The 21451-nt window shown below is 37.5% G+C and overlaps 1 protein-coding gene across 3 annotated transcripts in view; it reads right to left on the minus strand.

Moving 5' to 3' along the window:
- The window catches only part of NCALD (neurocalcin delta), a 340760-nt gene that overhangs the window by 67684 nt on the left and 251625 nt on the right, over window positions 1–21451 (minus strand). The window contains exon 1 of one of the 3 annotated variants that reach the window (XM_057734910.1): window positions 11851–12104. The exons of the other annotated variants lie outside the window; for them this stretch is intronic. The gene's annotated coding sequence lies outside the window, so the exon portion shown is untranslated. Of the gene's footprint in view, window positions 1–11850; window positions 12105–21451 lie in introns of those variants that run through there. 3 annotated transcript variants of the gene reach the window in all.

The raw sequence follows: 21451 nt of genomic DNA on the forward strand, positions 1-21451 counted from the left end.
TTTGTAAAAATGATCTACATGGGTCATGTGGTCAACCAGCGTTGGGAGTGCTGTCCAGGGCCATGAAAGGAAGAGAAATGGCCTTGTGGCATGGCCTCGTGCCAATCATGGACTAACACACTGGGACAATCACTCTGAATGGTAGCACAGTCTCACTCTAAGATGGCAGACTAAGCTTGCAAGTTTACCTATCCTACCTCTATCTTCAATTATGAAGGCAAAATGAAGATCTACAAGGGTTTAGCTCTTCTTCTGCCATTTTGAAAAAATAATTTAAAAATGTACACTAGCAAAATTGAAAATGAGTCCATGAAATAGGTAGACCTGGGAGCAACGGAAATAATCCAGTTCAGATGGAAAGAAATCCTAGTGGAACAGCCTCTATTTAGTCCAAATTAGAATAGTAGGACCAAGTGCTTGGTGAAGAACATCTTCAACAGAGTGAAAGGTTATGATGATCAAAATGGATATTTAAGAACCAAGAAGTAAACAATGACATGCCACACATGTACTGAAGGTTCAAGTTTCTCCAGGTCAACCAGAGAAGAAAAAGACAATTAGAAACTCTAGAAAGATAAATATACATGAAAGGCAATCATGGACTAAATATGAAGCAAGCTAAAATACAGTTTGTATTTAAACAATTAATGGAATATAAAAACCACTGGTGTCTGAAGCAAATAAAGTTAAATCTCTGTGATCAAGGGAGAGGGTCCATAAACACAGTGCACTCCTCTAAATTCTCTGTGAGTTCTAGGCCACTGGGTAAAATAACTGCTTCCCTATTACATGATTTGTCTCTCATTTTGAGAGTGGTTTTGACTTCATGGACTATATTCCTTACATGTTACCCTTTTTGTCTACTTTTTTCCCAGGAGACCATTCCTAAAGGTTGTCTCTGGTTAAAACCTTTTTATTCCCCCAGAGGTATGGTTGATCTTCCCTGATCTTTTCTCATCTTTATGAGATAGTTAACTAAGCTTTACTAACTGAAAATGTAAACCTATACCCACTGAGAAACAATTAGTTTTTAAGAAACATTGAGTCCTCAATCTCTTATTATTTGATTGAATTTCAATTTTTAATTGGCAATTTAATTTAGTTAAAAATCATTAATTCCAGCTTTAAAGAAATGGTTATCTAAAGTTCAAATGCTTGGGTTCATTTCAGGGTTCCTTTTCTTCTGTTGAAGTAGAGTAAGATGAAATATAAAGTAAAATGAAATATAATGCTTTTTAATTTTAAAATACTAATAATGGCTATTTTAGGCAGTAGAATATTAAAAGTAGTTTTATTTTCTTCTTTATATTCTGTATTTTCTGAATGTTCTATCATAAACATATATTGATTCTATACTTAAGTTGCTTAGAATAGAAGACTAATATAAGACTATTTGAGTATATTACCAGAAAATCTCAGGGTCCATGGCTTTCTCTTTGACAAGCAAGGTGGCAAGCTGAGTGATTACATAAAAATTGTATTGAATATGGTTTAAGTATGTGGGTTGAACACACGTTTCAACCCATCATCTCTGTTGTATGTCTGAAATCCCTACCTCATGGAACTCTATGTAAATTTTGTTCGGTGTAAACCTAAGAAATTTCCAATTATTTGGGGACTTTTAACAGGGACTAGGAAGAAGAAATTGTAGCTTTATTTTAAACTTCCTTAAAATGTCCCTGTTAAAAGAAAGTAGAGTGATGGTTGCCAGGGCCTGAGGCAGGGGCTGGGGGGAGGGGAGAGAAGACTGGTGAGTTAGTGTTTAATGGATACAGGGTTTTGGTTTGGGAAGATGAAAAAGTTCTGGAGATGTGTGATAGTGATGGTTACATGACAGTGTGAATGTACTTAATGCCACTGAATGGTACACTGACGATGGTTAAAATGGTTACTTTTATGTTATGTATATTTTACCACAATAAAAAGTCCCTGTTTCTTAAAATCTAGACATGATTTAACACGATTTCATGAGACCTCTCCTTTGTTTACAGTATCCCCAAATCAGTATCTTTTTGTTAACCTACAGCATACCTAAATTTTGCACCTTTAACAAAGTAATCCTCCTGGTGACGCTGTTGATGGAGCAGTTAGGCCTCTTGGTCAGTCTTGGTATTAATCCCTACGCTGTTTTGAGGGCAAGAGGAGGAAGAGAGTTCTTTTCTGAAGAGCAATGGATTGGGCTTTTAAAGCTGGAAGTTGGCCAGTGCTTTTGGAGGTGAGCATAGCAGATTCTATGCGACAGTTACTTTTATATATAAAATGGAATTTGGACCAGAGGTTGCATCTTTCTTAAATAGCTTCTATTTTGATATGCCAGAAAATAATTTCATGAAAATTATAACTTCCACTTAAATTTCTGCTCAAGCTCTCTATAAAGAAAACCCCCAAAAGAGTGAATGGTTTGCTTTAACTCCCCTTGGCAGTCGGCCTCATAAGAGAGCTCAGGCTCACCGAGGGCTCCATGGCCGTTCAGGAGTGAATGGCCAAGAGGCAGCAAGGAGCATCAACACGGCAATGGCCTCAGGAAATAGAAATCGATTTCCAATCTGCACAGTTGCCAGCAGCTATGGTGAGTGATGGTCTGTCTATAAGTGTAAAGCACACCTTTTACCCTCCATCAGAGACTAAGATAATGTACTCTTCTCAACTGGCTTAAAATCTTTATGTGATTGGAGATTTAAAAAATATATCACAGATTCAATACCCATGAGGCATTGGACTTTAGATACAGTACTAACCTGCATGGTGCTGTGATGAAGTCACCAACATCAACATACGACCTTAGACTCCACCAGAAGGATTAACCAATGGTGTTTTTGTTAAGTACACAGGCATTTACTTTCTAATATTCTTTATACTATACATAAATATTATACACACTTTGGCATGTATAACTTACAAATATTTTTCTTGAGAATGGGATGTTCTGCTTAAGAACATTCTGATGTCTGCCAAAGGCATATATTAATGGATAATTTTCAAAGACTTGAGATACAATGAAATGTACTACCAACTTAAAATTAAAACTTCACTAAACCATAATTAAGTCTTTCATTGATGACTTTATCAAAAGATTTATCAGAATAATGATGCAATGTCCCAGGGGGTTCATTATGAATATCAATTACCATAGCATAGTTCTATAGAAAATGCTATGAAGGTTTGAATTTTCAGTTGGTTTGGGTTTTATGTGAATGTGACTGTTAAATTGCAGATTGTATTTTTTTAATATGAAATTAACATAGCTGTCCCTAACTTTTCTATGAGAAAAATGGAGGAAAAGGAAACACATATTCATAATTAAAATAAGTTGTCTAAAGCAAAAGGAAACAGAGTTATTAAACTATTATAATACCACTTGACACATATATCACCTGCTCTCAACCTTTCACTAGCTTCTTGCCATCAGATCAAATCCAGTTTGTTTTAAATTGATAAATTCTAGGTCCTCCACAGACCCACCTTATGAGTTGTACATTTTTTTCTTTTCCCAGCCATTTTCTTGATCTCAGATGGGTAAGTGTCAATTTCTGTTATTAGGGATATACTTATGATGTTTCTTATTCATGGGCAATCCTTTCACTCCTGGGTCATGTTAAATATTCTATATTCTTTGAAGTCCAACTCAAAGCTCACTTCCCCTCTGAAGCCATCTCAATGCCGTATACGCTTTTACAGTTAATCTATTCATTAATCACCTACTATAGATTTAATAAGTGGTTACTATGTGTCCAGTGCTACACTAGGTGCTATCAGAAGTTGTACCCAACATAGAAGACATAGCTCTGGACCTCAGTTGCATATGCTGTCCAGCCTCCCCAACTAGTCTGTAACCCTTTCAAAGACTGGCTGGTCCTATGTTACCCTTGTAGTATCCTAATTAGTTGGGACATCTTGGGTGAGGTTGGACATGTGCTGGTCATTGAAAGGTCTAGGTGACTGGACCACATCTGCCTAGTGTTCGTAGTGAGTAAATGAGAGACAACTAGAGGAATCTTACCAGTCCTTGGACACAAAAGAAATCTTTTTATAGGTGCTCAACATCAGGGCCCACTATGTGGAGTTAATATATGTTGAATGAATACATCAAAAGTGAAAAACCCAATTAGCCTTCTAAAGGGAAGATGGGAAGACCCTCAGGACAGGGTGACGTTTAAGCAAGAAGAAAGTCAGGGGTATTGATTTCTCTGCAGCAGAAGAGACAGATGCTTCTTTGAGTGAGGACCTAAGGATGACATTTCTGAGTATTTCAAGTACTAGGTTTGACCAACACGTGGAGCTGCAAGCCAGTGGGACAGCTGCCATTTTGGCAGTTTTATCAAGAGAAAAAAAAGACTTTGCTGAATGAGCTAAATCTTACCTGGCCAAAGGAAATTCCCTAGCTTTACTATACATCATTAGAGCAGAAAAATAGGTTTAGAAGCATTGGAAATGGGCCAAAAGAGAGTGTCAAGGAGACAGCAGGATCTAACAATAGAAAACTAGGCAGCAGATTAGACAGAATAGCTGTGAGAAAGAGAGACAAAGCAGATACAGAGACTAAGCAGTGACCAAGGGAAAATGGCACAAGTACTGCTGTCTACACAGGCCTTTCCTGTAGCAAGGGTCGCAGCCAGAAGGAGGCAACGATAGAGATGTCACTAATACATACAGTCCACTGCAGCGTAGCCCAAATCTTCTCCTGGAACCAGCAATAGCATTACTATGTAGGGACACTCTTCCAAATTTATGAACAGGATATGTACCTAAAGCTCATTTGTAATTTAATTGGTAACTAAAATATATTTTCCTCCAGATATTATTTTCATTGGGTTAGATACTTATGCCAAATCCCCAAAACCTATTTAATCTATATGTACCTATAAAGTTTAGTCCTTTGCACAGGTATTGCAGTCATTTCTAATTACCCCATATATTCCAGTCATTCTGGTTGCCTAAGGAATACTTCCAAAATTCATGGACTTAAAACAATTTTTATTTTGCACATGAATCTGCAGTTTAGGGCAGGGCTCAGCAAGGATAGCTAATCTCTGGTCCACTTGGCATCAGGAGGTGTATGGGGGACCTGAGGGCTGGGGCCTGGAATCCTCCAAGGCTCGCCCACTCACATGTCTGGCAATTGATGCTGGTTGTGTGGCTGGGATCTTAGCTGGAGGTGTTGGCTGAAACCTACATGTTGGCTGAAACCTACATGAAATCTCTATATGGTCTAGGCTTCCTCACAACAGTGTGGCTGGTTTCCAAGGGCAAATGTCATGTGTAAGAGAAACAAAGAATAGCCAAGCAAAAAAAGAAATTGTATTCTTTTTATAATCCAGCCTTGGAAATCACCTAGGGTTGTTCCCACTGTGCTCTATCGGTTGGACCAATCACAAGTCCACGTGGGTTCAAGGGGAAGGCAATGTACTCCACCTCTTGAGGGAGAGTAGCAGTATTCCAGAAGAGCCAGGGGAGTAGATGTAATTACAAGGCCATTTTTGAAGAGTACAATCTGCCACAATATATAACATTATTTCTAGAAAAAAAATATAATATATTCCAGCTTAAAAGGTAATATAGCACAGTGACCCTAGAGCCAAATACCTAGAGCTCCATTACATACTTGTGTGACTTGTGTGATGCTGGGCAATTTGCTCAAGCTTTCTGTTCCCTAGTTTCCTCATTTATAAAATTGGGACGTTGTGAAGGAAAAAAAGAGTTATTTTGAAAAGAGCTTAGAAATTGTCTAGCTCCCCAAGTGTCAGCTGTTATCATGACACCAGGGACACACCTCCTCCAACTTTGGCAGTGGTACTTCCTGGTTCCTGGCGGGACAGTGGTGGTGGTAGCACTACCAGGGGTAGAAAATGAATGATAAGAGTTACATTACTGAGTACCTAATGCCTGTCAGTTACCACGCCAAGTAAATTGACTTAAAAATCTATAAGGTAGGTACTAGTATTATCCAGGTAAGAAAACTGTGACTTTGGTAAATTGCCCTAAGTGACAAGTGCAAGTGGTAGAGATAGAATTTGCCCCCAGATCAGTTTAACTAGACGGAAGGAGACTGAATCCCTGGAGCAGAGCCCATCTTCCAAATCCAATTTGTGAGTGAATTAAAAAGGAACAGTACTGTATTATGCCATTGCAACTTGGGGCTATTTATTAGAGCAGTGACCCTATCTTGACTGGGTTAGTATAGGGAAGATGGGATTGATATACTTGAGCACAACTAACTTAAGGATTCCTTTCACAAGATGAAATGGTTCTTGTTATTTGCATAAGGGTATATGCTTAAAAGAAAATTATTCTCTAGGTCAGTCCCTACAAGTCTCATATATCATCTGAACTAGAGAGGACAAGTAGCCTTTGGGAATAGGGCTGGGCATACTGATCTAAAATCCTTGATACTGGACTTCCTGGATGGCTCAGTGGTTAAGAATCCACCTGTCAATGCAGGGGACACGGGTTTGATCCCTGCTCCTGGAAGATCCCACATGCTGCAGAGCAACTAAGCCCATGTGCCACAACTATTGAGCCTGCGCTCTAGAACCTGTGAGTCACAACTATTGAGCCCATGTGCTACAACTACTGAAGCCCACGCTTCTAGAGCCCGTGTTCCACAACAAGAGAAGCCATCAAAATGAGGAGCCCGCACACCACAATGAAGAGTAGCCCCTGCTTGCTGCAACTAGGGAAAGCCCACGTGCAGCAACAAAGACCCAACGCAGCCAATAAATAAATTAATTAATTTAAAAAATAAAATAAAATAAAATCCTTGACACTGATACGAACAGATTGCTCACAAATTAGGCTGACTGTTCACCAGCTGAAGAATGCCTCTTCTGAAGTTTGACTCTGGTATAAAATCTAATGGTTCCCAGGTTGTTTGCTTGTCTCTTTTGTTTTGATTTTTTTTTCCCTTATAGAGAAGACTCTCTTTCTGACTACACTGGCCAGCACAGCTATGAGGGAGAAACCTTGGTTGCTGTTCCACTTAGGTCTCTGGGCAGGTCCCCTATATAGTTAGACTGTAAGTTTCGTGATGGCAGAGACCTGTGTGTCTTGTTCACCACAGCATCCCTTAGTCTAGTCCAATGCCTGGCACACGGTAGGTGCTCAAAACTTATTGAATGCATGAAAGACTGGATGCTTGAATAAAAGCTCAAGCAAACAAAAGTCATAAGTCTATAAAGTAACGTGGGCTCTTTATGCCAGTGGCACATATCACTCAAGGACCACATGACGGAGGAGCCCAAAGTGCCCACTGTAACACAGTGGGTGCAGTAGCCACTTAATAAAATGCTTGCTGATTAAGTGATGCTATCTCATGCTGCACCTGACCTATGGTAAAATGTGGGAAGGCATATTTTTTTGTGGGATGCTATTTTTTAATTTATCTCCAAGGATGTTGTAAATATGATTGTCACAAAATTGGTCGTGGTTTTAGTCATATGAATCATATGAAAGTCCGTGGGAGTCAGCAGAGAAGTCAGCCAAAGAATACAACACTATTCTCAACATTTACCTCTAATGGATAGGGTTTAAATTCACAAAAGTAAAGAAATTCTAGAATCATCCTTCAAAGAGTTCATCTTTGCAGAAAAGCAATGTGCAGTCTTTGGTTTTCCTGCACTCACTGGAACAGAATTCAGAAAGTATGGACAATCCTCCCATTAGGACAGGCAGCAGCTGGAAAATCTTTCAGACTAGAGATTTCTTCCTTGAAAATCAAATCTAGACTTTAATGTGATGTAAGTATACTATGTTTTACATTAGTGTAAACTAAATTTTAGAGGGATGCTACGTCTCTAATTAAAGGCATTTATAGAAATATGTCCAAAAAACCCCTAAAGTTCACTGCAGAAATAAAAAGAACAGAGTGTTTTTGGTTTGGAGTACGTGGCTCCAGTGAATTTAAATATTTATCATGTAATCTTTATATCAAAGTCTTAATGAGCACTAACTTTTATGGCATCACTCCTGGAAACAATAAAAAATACTGTATTTTGGAATGCTATTTCCAGTTGGATTTCCATCGCAGGGCACCATTAAAACAACAGCTGATTTCATGAAAAATAATGGCACATTCCTTTCCAAACTTAAAATTTTAAACACCTGCCATCAAAGAAGCAAATAGTACAGCCTGGAGTCAGAGATTTTTGACTTTTTCCAAGTTTCTTTATCAAGTTGCCACAGAGACTCAAAGCCCCCAAAGCAGGTGTTCTTTTCTAGTCCAAAGAATAAGAAATATTTCAGAAAATCCTCTTTCGTAACACCCCTGAGCACACATGAAGAAAAATTGCTAAGCTTCCATTTCAAATGTTAGGGATTTGGATTGCGTTTAAACACCAGCTTGTGCATAAAGTCATAGCTCCAATTTTCTTATGCTGGGATGGTGGCACTGATGTAAGAAAGGATGCTAGGACTAAATGCAGGACCAGAGAGGCCAAGGTACACGACATCAGCCAACTAACTGCAGTCACCTAGTTAGTGGGAGAAGAAAATTAGGCAATATCTTCTGTAAATTAAGAGTGACATGGGAAATGAGACAATTCTTACATTAGTCGCTCTAAAGAATAATATTAATATCTCCTGTATTGTTCTTGAATATCCAATAAGTCAAATAAGATTTTGCATTCAGATTATTTGGGAAGTGTCTCCACTCCCCATTTCATTTTGAATATGTCCTATTCTAGGGACCTCTGACAGGTGAACCAGCAGGCTCTATACAGAGTAACTGAAACTTACTTTATGATTAATCAATTTACGCATGTATGTGCTTGACATCAAACTGAAAAGTGACATAAGTTCTTTAATGCTCATTTCAACTGTTGTGAGCACACAAAGTACCTTCTAGAATATTCCTTCAGCTATGATCATATAACATCCTGCATTCTTCATGTAAGTGCTACTTGCTTATTTTCTTTGACTGGCTAAAGGTCCCTTTGTAAATAGCTATAGTCTTACTTCTATAGTCTTACTTCTATAGTCCATGGTTTTAAGTTGCATAACTTGCATTAACACTGTAAGTTTTTCCTCTTAACCCTTATCTAACCAGGTATGAGCTCAGTCCAAGTATACAAGACTACTTATTGGATTAAGGAGGGAAATAAAAGAAATTTACAGTTTGGTAGCTATGTGGATACCATCCCTTTCACACAGAAATTAGAGAAGTGTGAAATTCACACATTCAGAGAATAAAACCAGATGTGGTAGAACTGAACGTGGAAACGGTGGTGTAGATTTTTCCCAGTGCAGTTTCAAGACCTTTTAGCATCACCAGCTTACATATCATTCAACTCAGATGGATAGAATTCATGGGATCCAGGAACTTGGATGGGAAAACTATTATATCTTTAGTTTCACTAACCTCAAACTGAAATTTAGATTAAAATGTAGACCACAAACCACTGTACCTGTGATTTAGTTGTCAAGAGAAATTACAGATATTCTCACATCGCATTATAGTCACTGTAGCCATCTCAAAATACCTTTTATGCTCACCACTACTTCAAAATTATGGTAGTTATTATAACTGCTGCTAATTTGTTTTATTTAATAATGAATTATTAACAACACACATATTACAATTTAAAAAATTTGATTAATACATTTCAATAAAAGTAGTTTCCTTTGGAATCATGCAGACTTTATCATGCATTTAAAACATCATTCTAAGAATAACCTATAAGCTTCACCAGCCTGCCAAAGAGGTCCATGGACCCAAAAGATTAAAATCCTTGAAACTGTACATAAAGCATTTAATAATGCAACATCCAGGTTTCTAGAGTAAATCATTCCTTGGTAGTATCTTTTGAAGTTGAAGCAAACTTGACCTTGAAGTCAACACAGTCTCATTGCTGTAAATAGATGATCCGGATGAGAGTCATTTTCCCCCTTATTTTGCTATAAGAAAAGACCTGTAGATTCTAATGTATCCCTGCTATCATAACATGGGTTGTTTTCTTCTAATGATAAACTTTATCGCTGACATTTTGCCAATGAACACTGAATTGTTTACTTATATTGTATTGCTGAAATCCAGTCTGTCTTCTTAGGACACCAAATACAACCATTTTATAATTTTAAAAGAGAGAGAGAGTATCAAGAAAATCTTTGCTACTTGGAAAAATTATAATGAAAATTCCTTATTTTGAGTAAAAGAAGCAAACATCAAAGTACCCCATCAAAGATACTGCTTTTAAATGACAGTGCTACTGGCTACTGGTCCTATTCATGCTCACGTGAAATATTGCAAATCAATTAACATATTTCTAGGAGTGTTAAGAATATGGCCTCCGAGTTATTATAATTATGAGATAAATTAGATGATGAGATAATGCCCCAGTAGATGTGCCTTGAGTGTAAGCACAGTAGACTTTTTCAAAATCCTCCATGGAGACTCTGGCCAAAAACAGACATATCAAATGCCAGCAAGTTAAATCAATATCCACTCATTGAAAGCTGCTGAGAAATTATTTATGCACTCACAATTATTCACTTATTATTGAAGCTAAATACTGTTCAAAATGTTCATCTCCAAGAGTAAAATAAAGATGACCAGAATTCAGAAACTAATAAAGAATACAGAAAAGAACAAAATATTCTTGTATTAAATTGATATGTAACTCACATACTATGAAATATATATATATTTTTCATTGACATAGTTAAACCATTATTTTCTATTCATCAAAAGTGTAGGTATATTACATGTGCTGCTCTAAAATCTGCCTTATTTCCAGTTAAATTTGTAAGATTTAGATACCTGGTTATAAATCTAGGCTTCGATTAACTTCAATATCAGAGGTTTTCGTTGAATTACAAGCTACAAAAACCACCCAACTTCTGTGCAATGACAGAAAATTCAAAATTACTGACCTTGGGTAAGAAATGAATACAACAATGCAATCCCCCCCTCCGTTTGCAGTATGTATTGTTATAGGAATAGAGATAAAAAGCTTCATTAATCACAGTTATCAAATTACTCATTCAAGATCTAGAGCAATTTTTATTGACTATCTGTGTTTGAATCAAAGTAGATGTACCAATGATAATTTAGTTTTAGGGCTATTGTTTTCTTCTCTAGTTAATTATTTCAATTTTTAAATATGAAAATAGCTTACACAACTCCTTAGTGAAGACCATCCAATGCTATTCTCGTCACAGCTGTATTTTCAGAGGAAGATACTGAAAATGTGCACTTTGCTCTCACAACCAAAAAGCAACTGCACGGGCACATGTCAGAGGTTCCACCCCAACTTCCTTGGCATATTCCAGATTATTTCTCTCTAAACAGGAAGCTGTTGACAGTTTTCCCTGGTAATTTCAGAATACTTTATTTACTAGAAAACCCCCAACTTTTGTTTCAAAGTATAATGTTCTTTCCCACTGTGCCTATTGTTGCTGATTATGAATGCTACACACACGACAGAACCCAAATTCCAAACTAGTCTAGGCTGATTCAGAATATGGTAGCAAATATAAAAAAAGCAAAGTTAGCAACATACTGCAAGGCTATGCTGGCGTCTCTAAACCCAAAACAATACTGGAGGGAGGATTCCTGGAATTCAACGGGGAATATTTGGCTCAGACTGCAAAATCTGTATCTCTAAATAATGTCATGTTAGCAAGGGCTGAACAAGAAAGGCGATTATATTTTAGCCTACTTCACAGAACATGCACCCAAATTCAACCAAATGCCAGAGATTCCACCCAAAATTAACAACTAGAAGCTGCTTCACGTTTTTCTCCCGGTACCACAGTAATTGTTCATGAAGACAAACTTGTAAGAGGAGAGAGAGAGGGGAAAACCACAGTGATCTATAAACACATCTAACTACTGTATATAAAGCACACTATAATTACCTCACGCAGAAGCAGTGCAAGATTTAACAGTCCATGCTCCGCAGCCCCGGGGACGCAGGAGCAGCAGCCACGTTAAGAGCAGCGGCTGCGGGCAGCATCCACCGGATTCTCACAGGCCTTGGACTGTGTGGACTCAGCCACAGACTCTGCCTCCAGCTGACGTCAAAGTCCCTGTCACATGGCCAGATGAAAGCCAAGAGAGCATTGGTTGTCGTAGCAACCACGGAACAGCTCTGAAATTATTTCAATAGGTCATCTGTCACTGTGGTGTGTATGTGTTTGTGAGTGCGTGTGAGTGTGTGAGTGTGTGTGTGTGTACGCGTGCACGCACCCCACAACCATCACGGACAGCTCCCCGACAACCTCAACCCTTGAAGCTGTGACTCAAAGAGTGCCCACAACTTTCCTCTTCAAGGCTGTGGTATCTGTTCCTTACAGTTACTGGCAGGAAAACGCATGTCCCTCTGAAGTTCCCATTGATCTCACTGTCACCAGCACGAAGTTTGTGTCTCTCTGTGTAGAACAGAAGCAAAGAACTGAGGAATTCTGGGGGTCGTATTCCAAGCTAGTTAAATCTATTTGTAAGGAAATGAATAAAAACAGAAGCTCAAGGGGAGCTGGAAGAAAAAATATTTTTTAAAATGATACAAGAATCCACATCAATGTACTGAGACCATGCTAGCAATGGAAAGAAGGAGAAGAAACACGGGGCACGGGGGCCCCGCGTCAGACGAGAGCCTAACGAGCCTCACATCAACTAGGATGCGGAAGCCGGCGGGATGAACGCAGGATCCCTGCGTTGTAAAATGTGGACGCAAGAATGATGACCAAAAGAGTTTCAAAACAGCGCCACTGGAAAATACTTTACATCTGAAACTTGTTTGGACTTTGGCTTTGGTGGGTCACCATACAGGTGCCAAATCCTGCCCTCCTAATTGCTCTTGTCCACATCCCTTTGGGACTCAGCATGGAGTAAATGGGTCGGTGTCCCCAAACACAGACTTCAGTGAACGAATAAAAGGACAGTCCTGCACACTGTCTAACTTCAGCTTCATTTCCTTTAGGACCATCCTAGCTTACTTCTAACTCCACACGCGTGCTTATTTGCTAGTTCATTTTCCCTCTTAATTAACAGGAAGCCCATTAAATAAAATGAAATGAAATCCAGAGGAAGATACTCTGAAAAATACATTCAGAAAATGTATACCCACTCAAAGGGGAAAGAGGTTAAAAGGTGGGGAGAAGAGATTGCTCTCAAAACCCTAAGACCTTCCCTTGCTAGAGTTACCAGGATTTCTAAGCTGGCTTCTTTAAAAAGAAAAAAAGTGGCTCTGGAGTGCTACCAAATATAAATGGAAGCTAAGCCAGCTGAGCAGATTACATGTGTGTCACTGCAAAAGAATGAAATTTCTTTGGTTACAGTCAGGAATTGCTTCCAGAACAATAAGACTAATGTTCAAACTGACCATAGACCCCTCCTGTTCTATCTTTCTCTTCTTTTACTTCTGTCCCAGCCCTAACTGGGAGAAAAGATACATTTTTATTTGAAAAGTTATTTTCCTGATGCACTGCAGAAGTAAAATCAAAGTGTAATGCTATAATGAACGCTCCCCCTTTCATTTCGGATTAATGATGGCTAGGAATTTACCTGTTAGCACAAGGACAATTGGCTCACTGAATCCAACGTCTTTCTAAATCGGTCAGGATGTCACCCCAGTGGTAGATTTTAGCAACAGTCACAATTCACAAATCTGCAATTTGTTCCAGATACAGTTCTGATTTTCTGTCAGAAATGCACATCACAGCAGTGAGGGGAATGGGAAGAGAGGAGCGAAATCATTTCCTTCTGGACTTCCAGGGCCCCTTGTTCTCTGAGCTGCCTGCTTTACCATCTCTTTGGTTCCAAATCCATGGCTGCCTGATCAACTCTTCTCTTTATATAGCGAAACGGCAATACCACAGTTTGCCAAAAGGTGATGTCCTCTGAAATAAGAAGTTATCACTTCTAAAAATTCCTAAAATTCTGGCCTTAAACAAGTTTAAAATTTAACAAATACTAACACCTTTTCATTTTGAATTTTCTATCATTTTTAAGACTAAGTATACTTTATTGTATACTGACTTGGGCACTCGTTATAAGCTAAAATTACCAGTGGATTGACCTTCAAGATAAAAAGTGGATACATGTAATCCTTTTTTCTATAGCATGCTTCAACCTGCCATCATTCATTTCCCTTTGCAAACTATCTAGAATTAGAGATTACTCTGACAGCTAAAGAAGTCACTGTCTCCTGCAGGGTTGAAATTGTGATGACGGTCTCTTTGGAGCTCAGGTTTCCACCAATTTAGCTAATTAATCCAAATGTCGTTGAAAATATCATAGCAAATACATACAAGGGCCTTTTCCAATCACAGCCTACCACATTGAAGAGAATATGAGTCATTTTCTTTTTTAGATAATAACTCATTTTTTTTAGGTGAAAATGATTCACTGAATTTAAGAACACCCATTCAAAAATAGTTCTGCACCATAGTTCTCACCTGCTGTATGAATGTCAAGGCTGCTTATTATTAGTTTGACCACTTTGCCGGAAATAACTGGTAAATGCCACTAAATAAGCAGTCTGACTTGGGTTCACACATCTGAATTAACAGGTGGTTTAGACCATGAGTAGACAACTATAATCAGCCTTTTATTTGCTATTTCTAGGTAGAGATGTTGCTGTGTCCCTATCTCAACATTAGTGGGAAGGCTGTAGACCTATTTTTTGGAAGCACTGGGTTCAAATCTCATCTGGGCAAGTTACTTAAGTGCTCTGAGCCTCAGTGTCTACATCCTAAGGTTGTTGTGAGGATTATAAAATTAGGGTTTTCTAAAATTCTGACACGTGCCACAGAGTGTGGCTCATTGTATATGTCATTTCTTTTTTTTTAAATAAATTAATTTTGTTATCATTTATGTATTTATTTATTATTTTTGTGCATTGGGTCTTCGCTGCTGCATGTGAGCTTTCTCTAGTTGTGGTGAGTGGGGGCGACTCTTCGTTGTGGTGCTTGGGCTCTAGGTGCATGGGCTTCAGTAGTTGTGGCACATGGGCTCAGTAGTTGTGGCTTGCAGGGCCCTAGAGAGCAGGCTCAGTAGTTGTGGCACACAGGCTTAGTTGCTCCGTGGCATGTGGGATCTTCCCAGACCAGGGATCAAACCCATGTCTACTGCATTGGCAGGTGGATTCTTAACCACTGCACCACCAGGGAAGTCCCTGTATGTCATTTCTTATTTATCTGTCTGATTCTGATAAGCCTACAAAGACCTTCAAGGAAAAGACAAATCTTATCTCTATAATTCTATGATTGGCACAGGGCCCAGAACATGAGTGCTCAGTAAATGTTGAGTGACTCCTCTATTGGGAAATAAATTCTTTTTCTTGCTGTTAACAGAGAAGAGAGAGCTTCCCCTCAACCCCCAGAAAAGGCAAAGGAAGGAAAAAAAAAATGTTGAGTTATCACAAAATTTTCTTGTGATGAATGGGTTCAAGTAAATTTGCCAAGTAAATCAAACTTATCCCTACTAAATCATGTTTACTATGAGTGTACATAAGTTATATGCTGATGTATTTTATGGCTATTGCTGTTGATGTTTAATAATCTTTTACATTAACTGATTAATTGAGCACTTACTATATCTGAATCATTGCTCTAAGTGCTATGGGTATATTAAATCATTCACTATCATAACTATGAGGTAGGCATTATTCTTTTTCATATTTCACAACTAAAGAAACTTAAGCACAGAGCAATTAAATAACTTGCCTACCTAGTACATGGCAGAGCCAGGATCTATGCCCAGGAAACTTGGCTCCATAAATTTTGGAAATAACTTACATTTGATATATTTTTGGAAAGCAGTGAATTATTTCTTATGGTTATTTTATACTTGAGGGTTGTTTTTATCTTTAATTTCTTATCTTTTCTGCATTTGGGAACCCTGGTAATCAATTTAGCCTTGGCCTAAGGAGTAATATGGCAAGAAAAATCTAATCCAGAAGATTTGAATTAAGGAAAATGGGCAAAGTGAAATACTGAAAATATCCTGAATTATTATTAATAATTATTATAGTCAACTCAAATTATTAGAATCTTAACTGAAGCAATTATTTGGATCACACAGGCTTGGTTAACTTCTATTTCCCAGTCTAAGGGAGTTTTTTGTGTTCAAACTAGTACTCTCACTGAGATAATAATAGGTAGATATTTAAAAAGTAGTTGGAAGGCATCAAAGAGTAGAAAAGGCAGCAAAACTTTTAAGTGCCAAGATCTCAGATAAAAGGAAAATATATTGCTAGAAGCCCAACAATTTCTACATTATCTGTTACTTTTCTCCTCAAATTATTTGATGATTCCTAAGTGGTATGGGGCTTTTGGCATTCTCAAAACTGCAGAGACAAAATTTGCAGATTCAAATATTCAAAAGCATCCAGGGTTTTGGGGATTGAGATCCTTGTTTAAAAAAAAAAAAAAAGGAATCACAGAGAAGAGATCCCAACACCCTTAAAGTATCTGCCAATTCATAGATGGGTGTTAGTGTTAGACAAGAGAACAAGAAGTAAAGCATTAAAATGCAGCAAAGAAGATGAAAACATAAAGGGTGAGTTTAGCAGTCTTCTAGTATTGCGAGTTCAGGTTTCTCCAAGGAGTGGAGCTTTTGAACACCCTAAATTTTCAGGCCTCATAACTGAAAGGCCGCAGAAGCAATGGAAAACAAAAAATAGAAGCATCTTCACAAAAACCTAGATCTATCCTAGAATCATTACAATACCTAGTTGGATCAAGGTAATTCGCTCCATTCTTACTATTTTCCAGAGAAAATTAACCTTCTCTTAAGGAAGATGACATCACACAGAGCCTCTGCCATTTTTCATACGCCACTTCCAATTCACTGCAAAATCATTACTTATGCTAGGAAATAAGTATAACTGACCAAAATCCAAGAGGAAAGAATAGACAATAGAAATAGATCCATTAGGTGATTTATCTTGCATAGTTGTCAGACAGGGACTTTAAAATGACCATAGTTGACTCTTGAACAATGCGGAAGTTGACTGTCCACACAGTTGATAATTTGTGTCTAGCTTTACACTCGGTCTTCCATATCTGCAGTCCCACACCCACAGATTCAACCAACCATGGACTGTGTAGTACCGTAGTATGTATTTAATGAAAAAAAAAAAAAACCCACATAAAAGTAGACCCATGCAGTTCAAACCTGTGTTATTCAAGGGTCCACAGTATAATTAATATGCTCAAGGAAATAGATAGCAGGGTGGAGAGTTCCACGTGCAAAACAATAACATCTATAAAAAAGAAAACATTAAAATTAACTGAAAAATACAACTGCAATTAAGAGCACAACGGATGGATTCAAGAACATAGAAGATACAGCAAAAGAGAAAAATAGTGCACTGAATGACTAGCAGACAATATCTAGACGGAAGTATAAGAAGAAAAAATGAATGGAAAATACTGGAAAAAAATGTCAGAGACACTTGGGACATATAAAAAAGCTAACATGTATATTGGGAAGAGGAGAGAAGAGGAGAGAGATAGGACAGATGCAATATTTGAAGAGAATTAGCTGAGAAGTTTCCAAAACTGACAAAAGATGCAAAGCAACTGACTTAAGAAGCCCTATGTACCTCAAACAGGATAATTACAAAGAAATCTACACATAGACACATCATGGCCAATCTGCCAAAAACTAAAAACAAAATCTTAAAAGCAGTAAGACAAAAAAAAAAAAAATCATATTAACTTACAAAGAACAAAAAAGACATTTTAACAGTAAAACAATCCAATTAGAAACTTGGGAAAATACAGGAAGAGACATTTCCCCCAAGAATCTATACAGATGACAGATAAGCACACAAAAAGATTTTCCAACATCATTAGCTATCAGGGAAATGCAACTTAAAACCATAATGAGATATTACTACACACCTGTCAAAATGACTAAAATAAAAAATAGTGACAATACCAAATGCTGGCAGAGACACTAAATCACCCATACGTTGCTAGTGGGAAAGAAAAATGGTACAGCAATTATGCCAACAGAAAAGCTTGTACACCAATGCTTTTAGCAGGTACATCCACACTATGGAAACAAACTATGATGCACAGAAAAACCTGCATGAGTGTCCAGAGAATTTTGCTGAGTGAAAAAATTAATTTCAAAAGGTCACATACTGTACAATTCCATTTATATAACATTATGGCAAAATTATGGAAGTGAAAAAGAGAGTAGTTGCCAGAGATTAAGGAGGGAATGGTGGGAAGTGCCTATGGCTGTAAAAGGACAACACGGGGGATCCTCATACTGTGATGGAAACATTCTCTATCTTGGCTGTATTAATGTTAATATCCTGGTTGTAACATTGTGCTACAGCTTTTACCTTTAGGGGCAAGTGGGTAGAGAGTATATGGGTTCTCTCTCTGCATTGTTTCTCACAACTACATGTGAATCTACTCTTATCTCAAAATAAAAATTTAACTAGAAAACTTTTAAACAAAGGCAACATAAGACATTTCAAACTGAGGGAATTTGTTCCAACAGAATTACATAAATTTCTAAAGAGTTGTTTATGCAGAGGAAAAATGATCCTAGATGGAAACACAGAGACACAGAAAGGGCAAATGTACAGATAAATTCAAATGAATACTAATTTTATAAAATAATAATTTCTTGTGGGGTTTAAAATATGTATAGATTCAAAATATAGGGCAACATTAGCATAAAAAGTAAGAGAGGATGAACAGAATTAAAGGGTCCTAAGATTCTTGTATTCTGGTCAAAGTACTAATTAATAATAATCTCTAATAAGGTAAGTGTGCACAATATAATCCTTGTAGTATCCACTAAAAGAATAACAAAAGGATGTATAGTTAATAAACTAATACAGCATGAAAATAATTTAAAAAATTACTTAATTCCCAAAAGAAGCAAAAAAGGAATGGTAAAAAAGAAAAAAAAAAGGATAAATAGGAAGAAACAGTAACATTGAAGATTTAATCTCAAACATGTCAATAATTATCATGATTACTGTACTATGTAAGCTGACTAAATATTCCAACTAAAAGACAACAAATATCAGACTGTATTAATAAGAAAATTCTAACTCTTCACTCAATGTAAGAGATGAAAATTGATATATAACAAGCAATGTATGTAGCAATGTTATTATCAAGCAATGTCCTTAACAGTAATACAAGCAAGAAATACTACCAGAGACATAGAAGAACACTTCATAATTCACTGCTTTAAATAGGGATATACCTAATAAAAAAGCATCAAGATAAATAAAAGAATTCATACTCACAGCATTGATTTAACAGATATCTCTCAATAACTTATAGAACAAGTAGCAATAAAAGGTAGAGTTATAGAAAATTTTAATGATGAAATTAACCAGTCTGACTTAATTAACACACGAAGAATGATGCTCTCAACAATTACAAAATATACAACTTTTTCTCTCAAGTGTATTTAACAATACTGACTTGATTCTGAACCACAGGAGTTTTTCAACACATTATAAATGATCAAAATCACAGAGTATCCTCTTTGTACACAGTAGAATAAAACTAGGACTTAATATTAAATTGACAAATAGAAAATCTCTAAATGGAAACCAAGCAATACATTTCTAAATAAACCATGGATTAAAAAGATTTACACTGCAATGTAGAAATATTTTGAACTGAACAACAAAAATATATCAAAATTTACATGCGCCTAAGGCACTAGTTAATGGACATGCATGTATCTGTTTAAAAAAATACTGTGGTTCCACTTTTAGCTTGGTACTTTGAGGACCTCTATGGACCTGTTCCCCAGTGAAACAAGCATAACTTGTGAAAATATTTTTAAATATCATATAAAGTCTCTGAGAATTGTCCTCAGGGCATAGAGCCAGCGAAGAAATATTTATTCAAGAAAACATACTAAAACTTGATAAGAACATTGAGACTCTGTGGCACTTTTGAGTCATGACCTACTTCCTTCCTCCCCAACCCCTCAGCTCCGTGTGATGCATGCTCCGTTCTGGGAAGGTGTAACCAATAAGACTGGGCTCATTTTCCCCTCAGCTCTTGATTAAGGGACACAGTATCTCACTGGGAAAGGCAGGCCATCAGCACTTCTCCAGCTCTGGTGTTAAATTCCTGATAAGTGCAGCCAAGAGGTTGGGGGCTCCCTTCCTTCACCTAGCCCCCACTCATAGGGCAGAGGCTCTACTACAGGCACAACAGGCCAAAAATCCGGGGGCCCTTATTACCCTCAATCCAGCTCACTTGTAGGGCAGAGGTCCTATGCCAGAGGCAATCAGAGACTAGAGGCTATCACCACTGTCCTGCATCCAGAGAAGTTAGTCAGAGGTTTTTGCCAGAGGGAAAGGCAGCCCATAAGAGCACAGAACTTTGTAGATCTTCCCAAAGAAACTGACTTTATTAAATAGAATGTGGGGAAGTTCAAATTTAAGGTTGCTCTTGAAAACAATGGAGATTTTGGTGGTAAACAATTGAGAGGAGACTGACAGAAGAGCCAAAGCTAACCTGTAGACCAGCTAGTTTACCAGAGAGAACCAGGGAACGAGACAGCTAAAAAGAGCCCTTCTGGGATCAAAACAAAAACCTCAGATTGTCCTCAAAAACTGCCCCTAATGAATTTAATTGGATCAGACTGTGGCGCAATTTATGCCCCAGAGCATTGTAAGAAATAATGAAACAATCGCCCAAAAATTAGCAAAGCCTAATAGCTGGGTGTGATACTAAATGTGGCAGACAGTATAACAGAGATCAGGGGAAAAGACAGTCAAAGAGAGCCATGCTAAAATTAATCATCAAAATAAATAAAGAAATAAAATTAAAAAAGAAAATTAATCATCACAGCTGACTGGGCAGTCACTGAAACAGTGGTAAGGGTAGCATCCCTGTGTTGTGCTTTATGGTTTACATAGCACTTTCCTGATTCGATTTCATTTGACCCTGAACCAATAAAAACATTTAATTTTTTAAAAAGCTTAAAATTCATGATCTAAATTTCTACCTCAAGTAGTTGGGCAAAGAAGAGCTGGGAAATAGCTGCCCAGAATAAAGACATTTTCCTGTCTCCCTTCTAGTTCTGTGGCTTTGTAATTAAAACAGGACAATTGGATATAAATGGGTATGTCATGTGTAGCTTCCAGAACCTTCCTTAAAAACAAATGAGCAAATAAACTTGTCTGTTTACCATCCTACTGCTTGGGAGCATGCAGGTGATGGCCACCGCTATGGACCATAGAAAGTAGGCTATATACCCTAGAGATGGATGGTGGAACTGTGAGGTGGAAGAAGCCTGGATTCTCAAAGACTTCAAAAAAAAAAAAAAAAAAAAAAATGACGCTGTCAATCCAATCCTACATTTCTTCTCTCTGGATTTTATGTGAGAAAGAGAAAGTTCTCTCATATTTAAGGCACAATTATTATATGTCAAATCTATTTCAAAGTGTTAGTGTTTCCAACATCCAAAAAACAAATAAATAAAAAGGAACTTTGTGCAAGTGAAATGTCA

Source organism: Hippopotamus amphibius, chromosome 5 (genome assembly GCF_030028045.1).
Source record: "Hippopotamus amphibius kiboko isolate mHipAmp2 chromosome 5, mHipAmp2.hap2, whole genome shotgun sequence".
Lineage (NCBI taxonomy): Eukaryota > Metazoa > Chordata > Mammalia > Artiodactyla > Hippopotamidae > Hippopotamus > Hippopotamus amphibius.